Source organism: Lates calcarifer, unplaced genomic scaffold (assembly GCF_001640805.2).
Source record: "Lates calcarifer isolate ASB-BC8 unplaced genomic scaffold, TLL_Latcal_v3 _unitig_4830_quiver_2745, whole genome shotgun sequence".
Lineage (NCBI taxonomy): Eukaryota > Metazoa > Chordata > Actinopteri > Centropomidae > Lates > Lates calcarifer.
The window spans coordinates 4,031-15,192 of NW_026117134.1; the positions used below are offsets into that span (position 1 = coordinate 4,031).

The following is an 11,162-nucleotide window of genomic DNA, read 5'->3' on the forward strand; positions in this document are numbered from 1 at the left end:
ATGCAGTTAGATTTAACAGGCGTAGTCGTACTCATAAAATTTAGTCGCATTGTCTCAAAAAATGGTCGCAGTCTGGAGCCCTGCTGTTAGAAATTATTATAAATTATTATAAACTATTTTTAAAAATTATTTTTTCTTTGATATCAATAAAGTCACAAAAAACCGTTATTGTGATCTGACCCTTCCAACACCGTCTGTCCATCTATGATTTTTCAGAGTTGCACGTTTTATGGTTTCATACGAAGTGTGGACACTAAAATTCTGCATTGTTGAATTTTTATAATCGATGTTGTCAATTATATTGACTAATCGTTTAAGCCCTAACTGATTCACCTCAAAGTGTAATTGTCAAGGTTATAGTGTTAAGTTTTCAGTGTTTTATTCCTACACTGTTCAAGTTTTGGAGGTGAACTATTCTTTATTAATGAGGTTATTTGTTTTTCAAGTGTTGTACTTGTGTTTTCCAGGTTTACTGGTTCAGCTGCTGCAGCCTGGACAGAAATGCCAGCTCTCACCTTACAAACCAAACAGGTATGTGTCCTAAAGATTTACCCAGTCTGAAAATGTGTTGACGAGCTGAATTAGTAATGTTAATAGCAGTGCTATTGCTTAGGTCTTATACTTAAGTATAATTAAAAGTACAAGTTAAAACCCTGCTTTCAAAAATTTACTTAGGTGAGTTATTATGCAGTTCTCAGTAATATACACGATCCCTCCAGTGATTAGTTGACAAACAATTTATATAAAAAGTTAAGATTTAAGATAATCATTTTAGTAAAATTTTCCCCAAATATTTATTGTTATTAATTCTTAAAGATGTGATGCTTTTTCTTGTCATATGCGACAGGTAACAGCCCATTTTCTGAGACACTCTTCTAATGTTTGGAGAATGTTCTGGTTTAGCTGTAATGTTGAATATTTATGTGTGTTTTCATGGTTAAACTGTTGTTGAAAAATAGGTTATAGTGTATTGAACTTTTTCCTTCGTATATCTCTCTTTTTATGTCCTCCTGGTGTCACCACTTCATCCATGATGAGAGAGTCTTCGTACAATGAAGAAGTTCTTCGAAACCAGGACTGAGGCCTCCAGGTAATTCATAAACAGCTTTACATCAGCTGTTTATGTTCAGTAATTGATCTTCAGTCTGAATACTTTGATTTGTCACAAAAGACGTCACTCATTATTAAAATTTATTTACATAGTTCGTGAAGGTACAGTTCAAAGAAAAATGAAGAATTTAAACATCAGATCTCTTTCACACTTTCTCTCTCATTAGTACAGTAAATCATAATCACGTGGAGTTCAGTGTCACATTAGAAACACTGTTACTTTTGGCTTATATCAACCAAACTTCTAAATTTAACTGAAGGAAAAAACATTTCTATCCACTGCTGTTGTGTGAATATCAGGAGCTGGTGGAATCAGTTGTCCAGTCAGAGCAGTTTATTCTGTCTTTGTGTATAAAGCAAATTTAACTTGTGGACTAGATCTGATTAGCCCAGAACCAGTCAGTCCACACTCTGGTTTCTTTGTAGATTTAATGTCTTTTACTTATATTTTGACAGTTTGAAGTTCAATACCCAGAAACACTCTGTGCTTTTTATTTTGATGTGTTAAAAGTCACCTCTTTATATTAAGGTTTGGTGTGATTTTCTCCACAGGATTCAAACTTCAACCATTAAAGCACAGACAGAAGAGACAGATGTGAAGACATTTTCAGAAGGTCAGTGTTCGTTTATTCTTTTCAGTCTGTCATTATCTCAGCTGCAGTTAAATACTTCAAAACCTTTTGTCTGGAACAAATTAAAGCTGCTATAACTTATCAGTTATACTTAGTATTTTTCAACAATGTAGCTGCAAAAAATATAAAACATTTAAAATTGAAAACCTTTAAGAAATAAACCCATGTCTAAGAAATAATATATATAAAACCATTAAAAATAAAATTAAAACCTTAAATGAATAGTTCTAAAAAGTAAGTATGAATTCATTTAAAAATACATTAGTATAACTGCTTTACACAGACTTCAAAAGTGTATATATGTATATATACACACTTATATATATATAACCTGTATAAATTAAATTTACAACCTCAAAATGTTTAAAAATACATAAGTTTAGAAAGAAAACATTTACCAAATCACAGTAGAGATTATGACAGACATTTGATCACAAGGAAACACTTGTTAGAGCTAGGATTAATGTAGTTATGAGTGCATTTTCCAAAGATTGATATGTCTTTGGAGCATCTTTGTGATCATTTAACTACTTGTATCATAAGTCTATGGGAAATGTGCCCATGACTACATTACACATAGTAGAGGAAAACAACACTGTTTACACCAGTTAGATGGTGGAGGTCTTTTATCTAATTAACAGCTTCATAACACTTGTTCTTGTTCTTGTTTTCTTTCATCTACTTCAGGTCTTCAGCCGCTGTTGTCTTCTACTCCTGCAGAGAAGAGACAAGAACACACATTAATCAAAGTATTTTTCTATACTGATGTTTTTCTGTGCCATACTATATACTGTGACAATTTGTCGGTATTCGACAAAGGAACCATCTTACCTTTGCTTTCCACAAACACCTCTGCACAATGTTAGTGGGTTGGGTTAAATTTTCATTTTGGTATTTTGTCATTTCAAACAGTGCAATGTCAGTACTCAAATGCAATCTATTACTATGTACATAATTCTGTTTATACTGTTCATATTGTTATCTTCTCATATATAATGCCCTTTCCTATTTTTGCTGTTGTGACACTGATAAATGATTATCTTACTCAAATAAATACTTCAACACTAAATATTTTCCCAATCTGTTTAATATTGTATGAAAATGAATGTTTTTAACTTAAATCATACATTTAAATTATTTTGAAGCCTTACTACACTATGACATTTTTAGACCATTTTTGAAGCTTTAAAATACTATGACATTTTTTTGTCAGTTTTGGAAGCCTTACTATACTATGACTTTTTTGACCATTTCTCATGCCTTACTTTACTATGACATTTTTGATGGTTTTGGACACCTTACTATACTATGACTTTTTTTGACCATTTTTCATTCCTTACTATACTATGACTTTTTTTTGACCATTTTTCATGCCTTATTATACTATGACTTTTTTAATGGTTTTGGAAGCCTTACTATACTATGACTTTTTTGACCATTTCTCATGCCTTATTATACTATGACATTTTTGATGGTTTTGGACACCTTACTATACTATGACTTTTTTTGATGATTTTTCATTCCTTACTATACTATGACTTTTTTTGACCATTTTTCATGCCTTCCTATACTATGACTTTTTTTGTCAGTTTTACTGCCTTACTATGACTTTTTGACCATTTTTCATGCCTTATTATATTATGACTTTTTTTGATGATTTTTGAAGCCTTACTATAATATGACTTTTTTCACCATTTTTGAAGCCTTACTATACTATGACATTTTTTTGTCAGTTTTTGAAGCCTTACTATACTATGACATTTTTAGATCATTTTTGAAGCTTTACTATACTATGACATTTTGACAATTTTTCATGCCTTACGATGACTTTTTTGACAGTTTTGGAAGCGTTACTATACTATGACTTTTTAAAATGGTTTTGGAAGCCTTACTATACTATGGCTTTTTTGACCATTTCTCATGCATTACTATACTATGACTTTTTAAAATGGTTTTGGAAGCCTTACTATACTATGATTTTTTGACCATTTTTGAAGACTTACTATACTATGACTTTTTTGACCATTTTTGAAGCCTTACTATACTATGACTTTTTTGCCAGTTTTGCATGCCTTATATACTATGACTTTTTAATGGTTTTGGAAGCCTTACTATACTATGACTTTTTTGACCATTTTTCATTGCCTTACTATACTGATTGACATTTTTTGTACAATTTTTCGGAGCCTTACTATACTATGACTTTTTTAGACTCATTTTTGGAGACTTTACTATACTATGATTTTTTGCACCATTTTTGGAAGCCTTACTATACTATGACTTTTTTTGACAGTTTTGGAAGCTTACTATACTATGACTTTTTTGACATTTTCATGCTTACTATACTATGACTTTTTTGACCATGTTTTGGAAGCCTTACTATACTATGACTTTATTATGACATTTTGGAAGCCTTACTATACTATGACTTTTTTGACATTTTTCATGCCTTACTATACTATGACTTTTTGACAGTTTTGGAAGCCTTACTATACTATGACATTTTTTACCATGTTTTGGAAGCCTTAGCTATACTATGACTTTTTAGACCATTTTTGAAGCCTTACTATGCTATGAGTTTTTTTCACCACTTTTTGACACTTAATGTCATTTTTTTTTAACAGTTTTTGGAAGCCTTACTAACTATGACATTTTTTGTCTGTTTTACTGCCTTACTATACTATGACATTTTTAGACCATTTTTGAAGCTTTACTATACTATGACATTTTTGACTATTTTTCATGCCTTAATACCCTATGACATTTTTCGATGTTTTTTAAAGCTTAATTATACTATGACATTGTTTGACAAAAGCCTTATATACTATGAGATTTTTTGGACCATTTTTCAAACCTTACTATATTATGACAATTTTTTTGACAGTTTTGGAAGCCTTACTATACTATGACATTTTTAAACCATTTTTCATGCCTTACTATACTGTAACCTTTTCAGAGCATTTTTCATGCTTACTATACTATGACATCTTTTGACATTGTTATGCCTTTCTACACTTTCTAATTTAAAATTTTTTAATGCTATTTTGACATTTTTTCAAACGTTTTTACACTGTGCTATATTATGACTATACTGTATATTAATTTTTTTTTTTTTCTGTTACAGTCCTGTTCTACAGCCTTAACATAAGTGAGAACAGGTCTTAAACTGTCAACTGCAGCTGAAATAATGTCAGAGGCAAACTGAAAAATAAACTAACACTGACCTTCTGCAAATGTCTTCATGTCTGTCTCTTCTTTACAAGCTGAAGTTTGAGTCCTGTAACAAAAAGAAACAACATCAGCAACTTTTAAACCATCAAAATGTCACCACTGAGAGCCACAGCATTTTTGAAGCCTTACTATACTATGACTTTTTGAGCATTTTTCATGCCTTACTATACTATGATATTTTTTCTCCATTTTTGAAGCCTTACTATACTATGACTTTTTTGGCCATTTTGGAAGCCTTACTATACAATGACAATTTTATTTTGACAGTTTTGGAAGCCTTACTATACTATGACATTCTTAGACAATTTTTGATACCTTACTATACTATAACCTTTTTGACCATTTTTCATGCCTTACTATGACATCTTTTGATATTGTTATGCCTTTCTATACTTTTTAAATTTTAAAATTTTTTAACACCACCATCCAAGCTGATGTTACTAGATCAGAGTGTATATATTACACCGTATTGTAAATGAGAGAATAACACAAAGCATTGCCGTCAAACTTCTGTCATCATATTTGATGTGTGGAACAAAATCATCAAATTGTTCAGCATGTTTAATCTTTAGGTTTTAAACAAAACTGACTTTTCCATAAGGAATATTGACATTTCTCTGCTTTCACAAGTACAGTTTTAAAACAATTGCAATTTAATATACACATTCTCATATTAAGCAGAAATACTTGAATCATTAAGAGTGACATGAAATCATTGTTTATTTAGTTGAACAATATGGCTAAGGTAGACTGAATCTTAAGACTAGGTAAGTTTTATTAAGATCAGTACGACGATCTTTTTTATGTAAAAAGAAAAAAGAGCCAGATTACATTGTAGAAATTGATTAAAGTTGAAGTCTGATGAGTTACAGTCCTGATCTGCAGCTTTGACTTAGTGAAATATGTTCCAGACAACAGGTTTTAAATAGCAAATTTAGAGATTTGTCTCTAAACACATAATTTATGTCAGAAAATAGTTCCTGAAAACATGTGTAAAGTCTGTAAACTATGTGTTACTGCATTGTGGAGTTAGACTGTTTCACAGTTTTCCATCAGTTTCATTCTCAGGATTTTACGGGTGGGTCTGAAATGGCAGCTTGATGACTGGAACGACCACTCATAACAGCATAACCCCACCCCCAACACTGTAACTATTATAAATAGCAGCATTTACTAGCTAGTTATGTCGTCGTCCAGCAAATGCATCTTCCCTGGATGCCAGAGTTTACAGTACAGCCCAGTCATTGCCTTATTTAAATTTTCAAAGGCATCAAGAGGTGACCGTTGTGACCGTTTCACGCCGGTTAGTTTTACAAGGTTTAATCGGAGACAATGGGAATCCACCAGTAATCTGCTGTCACTTTTGAATGAAGCCAAAACAACCGTGCCTCCCCCGGTCCTTCCGACATTGCTCACTGTCTGTCTGTGTGTGTGCATATAATGTGTGTATCCTCTGGTGGCACAAACGTCTGTACAATTCCAAGGCTGCTACTATCTGTTTTACAGGTTGTGGTGCTAGCAGGATGCTAACCATTCAAATTTAGCTGGGTGGGTAATGGCATATTTCTCTGTGGTGTGACTAACTCTGAATGCATTAGTATTACTGCTTTACATGAACTTTAAACTGTGAAACTGCAGCTGAGGTAATGACAGAGGCAGATTGAAAATAAATAAACTAACTGGCTACACCTTCTTTTTCTCTAAAATCAATTAAAATTTACACTAAATGTGGTTGGAAAAAATCAAAATTGTTGTTAGTAGTGTGACTGACTGTGCTGAACAGAACCTTCACAGATTTTATGACTCACGATACTAATAAGAAGGAAAAATACAGGGGAAAAAAAAGGGATGGCAACAACACCAGATGAGTTACTGTTAGAGAAGCATGGCCTCTTTCAAGGTAAAAGTAACAAAAATGAGTATTAGAAACAAATACTTATAATACTGGTTAATTACTGACAAAACTATGAAAGGATTAATATGACTTTTTCTGACTAAAAACTTGCTTAGCCAAGGAGTTGAGACAACATTACATAGAGTCCAACAAGGTTTCTTGTATGGAAATAAAACCAAAATTAGCTGTAGTCAATTAAACTGGATGAAGAACGGATTATTTAGCCATTCACAATTCCAGATCAGCACAAACACAGGAAGATATGAAAGCGCAAAGCTCTGTCATACTCTGCATTATCTTTGATTGATTAAAGCCATAGATCGGAAAAGTTTTAGTTCTTGTTAATAAGAAAACACTAATACCTTTGTCATACCATTTCATCTTCTCAATAAACATCTGATTGCCAAAAAATGTTAGTCATGTTTTTCATTTGCAAAATATGATTGAATCTAGTGTTACTTTGTAACTTCTTGTTCCAACACTAAAGGAAGTTATGGTTTCTGGAAAAAGTGTCATTTTTGGGAATCACATCATCCCAAATCTCACTATTAAGCAACATTCCTTAAACAAATATGTCATTACAGTTCCTCACCACAAAGTTGTAAAATTCAGCAACAATAAAGCGAAGCTGTACCTGGATCTGGCCCATGCACCATCTATGATCACCTCTGGACTTCACAGATAAGGGGTTGTATTGGACCCATGAATCACACAGGATAAAAAGATTTTAAGAAAGGGGGGATGGTTTTAATCTTAAAAAATAATGTGATAGGATAATAATTTGGCTAGTCTTTTGGGGTTTTACTGATAATAGGTTTAACTGTCAACTCATTTGGCTCAGAACAAGGTAGCTACAATATATAGACGGCAACAAGTTTAGAAGTATACCAAAATCACAGTAGCCTATCCCAATGAAATCATTAAACCATCAGATTTCAAATAAACTTAAAATAATCTTGCATCATAAAGTATTAGTGATCTATAATGTATTAGTATACACTAAATCACACATTCTGTGCTAAATATAATACAATACAATGTAGCCTGGCTTATCCGTACTTAAAATGTAGTTTGAGAAAACCGTTTACTGTTGCTATAGCAACAAGTGACAACTGGCGTTAACATACCTCAACTGGTTTAGCTAAATCATCCTATCAACAACATACCATAAATTTACAGTTTGGAATAGGCCTATTTAAACAAAATCAACAGCCATTTCCGACTATCAAAGCCCTTACAACCTTAGGTAAAGTGTTGACACAAGTTAGACTATCAAGAAAAATAACGGCTTCTGTCCCTGACAACCCTAACATTAATGACAGTTGTGCTCACAAGTACGCCATTACGTAAGTTACAGTTCCCTCCGCATTTTCCTCAAACAATATGACGGACCACAACACAAACCATGTACAAATCCACCATTAAGGCGGAGAAAATATTGCTACAAGTGAGTGGACCAAATTGCTCCCTGATTAACATACCGCGTGATGTTTTCTTGATTGGATATTCGACATTCATTCCGGGTCTCCTGGAATGTGTATACTATTTGGCATTGGTTTGGAGTCATTGGGTCACAAGGGGGTAAATCTTTCCATGAAATTGTTCGTGTAAAACAGAGGACGCACTAAACTTTAACAACACGACGTGTGTCTAACTTGTCCAGTACAGTAATTTGGAATTTGGAATTGGTTTTGAATCACATGACATTAAAACAATGGAGAAAACTGCAATCATCTTGCACTGAAATAGACCAATATTGGATGAGGATGAAAGCGCCCCTGGTTGCATCCACAAGTAGGCCTACGCCATAACATAAAACATAAAACAAACAATGTACACATGAGAAAACATAACTACAAGTGAGTGGACAAAGTTGCACCCTGCAAAACAACTTGTCATTAACCAGCGTTAGCTATATCCTTGCTACTTGTTAAGCTGCAGGGGTAAGAGCTCTAACACAGCAAAGAATAAACAATAACTTAAACGTTACAAAGCAGAGAAAGCAAACTGTTTTCTACATAAAAAATACCCACACGAGTTAGCTTACCATTGAAAGCGGTCACCGCACACACGAGCATTAGGCCTATCACACTCCCGCAGGTGAAAGTTGGAAGCCATTTTTGATGTCCTTCTTCGGCCAATTTCCGGCATTTTTCCTCCATTATATTAAAATTTTCGGTGTTCGATAAAAGCCTCTCGTGATTTCTCGGTTTTCCATCGACTGCAGTGACAGTAAACGGACATTTTGAGAAGTACAATGATCTTTCCACACGATGAGTCTCGTACGGGCTGCTCTCCAACTATGTTTCGCTGACGTCAGACGCCAACAAATGATTGACCTTGGTTCTGAACAATCACAAACAAGATGTGCTGTCCCACCCTTTCCGTAATCGAAAATATTGTAGGACCACCTTAAAATAAAATCGATGCTCCCTTATAAAAGAGCCCTAAATAGTGAATAGTATGGATATTTATATGCAATATTAATATTTATATGTAATATTATGTGAAGCACTGATACTGATAATGAATACTGATACTGAAACTTGCCTTTCCTCACAAACTTTAAGACAAATGAAAATTTAGGGTATATGCTCTTTCAGTTCCTGTGTCAGCAATTGATGAAACATGCATTTACTGAATATAGTACTTCATGTGACTGACTAGGACAGCTGGAGAGAGAAGAAGAATGAAAAAAAGGTATTAAGAAACTATATATAAATCAAAGAGAGGACACCTTATTTTGGTGATATTCTATAAATAAATATAGGCTTCCATATGGCCTACTTAGAGTTTGAGGATGGATTGGGTGAGGCGGCAACAGTGCTGGAAAGTAAATGGGACAAAAGAAGATTGGAGACAGGTCACATTTGTTCTACTCTGTGCTTCATTCAGTGGAACATCCTTAGTGTTTACACTTCCCTTTCACAACATCATAAATGTCAAGGTAAACTCTCAGCTGTGACAGTTCTCAAACATACAGTCTAAAGCATTTTCCATACTTTGCTGTCCACCATGTTAAATCACTCACTGCAGGATGAATTGTTGCTGATGGACAAAATGATAAAGCTTCATCCTCATCCTTCAAAGTTTCCTGCTGGTCTGAAAGCCCATTCATAATACTGCCAAAGGATGGAGAAAAGCAGTTATATGTGGTCACCTGGAAAAGGTCAACCTTGTTTGTTCTTCTTTACTAGATCCTTGTGTCTGGAACAATTAATACAGACAAAGGGAGGGGACATGTGGGTGCTGATCAGACATGGCAATATACACAGGGACTCCATTAGCATGTCCAAACATTTCTATGGAGTGTGTGTGTGTGTGTGTGTGTGTGTGTGTGTGTGTGTGTGTGTGTGTGTGTAAACCATAGTTATTCAATTTTAAATGACTGTGCTATTGAATGGCCATTGAATGGCATAATCAACAACTGACTCCTCAGAATCTGTCAATATATTTTTGACAGTTTACAATCAATTGGCAGTTTTTACATCAAATAAATAAATCACGTATGTTCAACAGTCCCAATGTGTCCCAGTTGGGTTGACTGGCTGTACATTCATCCAGCAGGGTAAATTAAATTGGTGTTAAATTGAGATGAATGGATAATTGCACTCACTTTTCAATAGTTAATTATAATCAACTCACAAGAGCCTCTCTTAAATTTAAAACTTTAAAAAAAAAAAAAAAAACAACTAACTAATAGGAGCACTTAAACACAAATTTTGCGATTCAGTTAAAAATATTTTAGTATTATTTTGTTACAATTTGCCACTACTGGGTGAGAAAATATAGTGGCATACTCCAGACTCCATAGATAGAAACAACAATTTTAAAATTATCTTTTTATGTAACTATCATCAGTCTGCCTCTTAATTCTATAAATAATACAGATATGTAAGATAATTACGATTTACTTAAGTGATTCACATATAAAAAGTAGCACAACACTTGACTTTAGATTAGTTTAACCCCTGCAATATCCCTGATTACAACACTGATATATTAAGACTATAAAGCTTGATGGGCTGTTAAATCCTTGCTGCACTCTGTTTCGGTGATAGAGACAGTATACAGAGGGGATAAAAAGGAGGAATAGGAGGAGGGGCAGGCAGGGGTCCAGATGTGGAGGCCTGCCCATCTCAAAGAGGGCTGGAGCAGAGCAGATGGTACTCTCTGCTATCACAGGAATAGTTGAGATTAGTTGATGTGAGAGGGGGCACAGGACTGATGGGGGGGCATTGAGGGAAGTCCACATCTGTTTGGATTATCCAAGCAGGGAGGAAACCGGGAGGACC

General features: G+C 33.9%; 2 long non-coding RNA genes across 2 annotated transcripts; one reads left to right on the plus strand and one right to left on the minus strand.

Annotated features, from left to right (window-relative positions):
• Nucleotides 1-395: 395 nt before the first annotated feature.
• Nucleotides 396-2,801, plus strand: LOC127140549 (uncharacterized). The gene is made up of 3 exons (XR_007811041.1): nucleotides 396-1,090; nucleotides 1,663-1,724; nucleotides 2,430-2,801. It is a non-coding gene; the product is annotated as an uncharacterized LOC127140549 (long non-coding RNA).
• Nucleotides 1,190-9,515, minus strand: LOC108902535 (uncharacterized). Its single transcript, XR_001964095.2, has 3 exons — nucleotides 8,915-9,515; nucleotides 4,967-5,019; nucleotides 1,190-2,456 (listed from the first exon to the last, which is right to left on the minus strand). It is a non-coding gene; the product is annotated as an uncharacterized LOC108902535 (long non-coding RNA).
• Nucleotides 9,516-11,162: the final 1,647 nt, after the last annotated feature.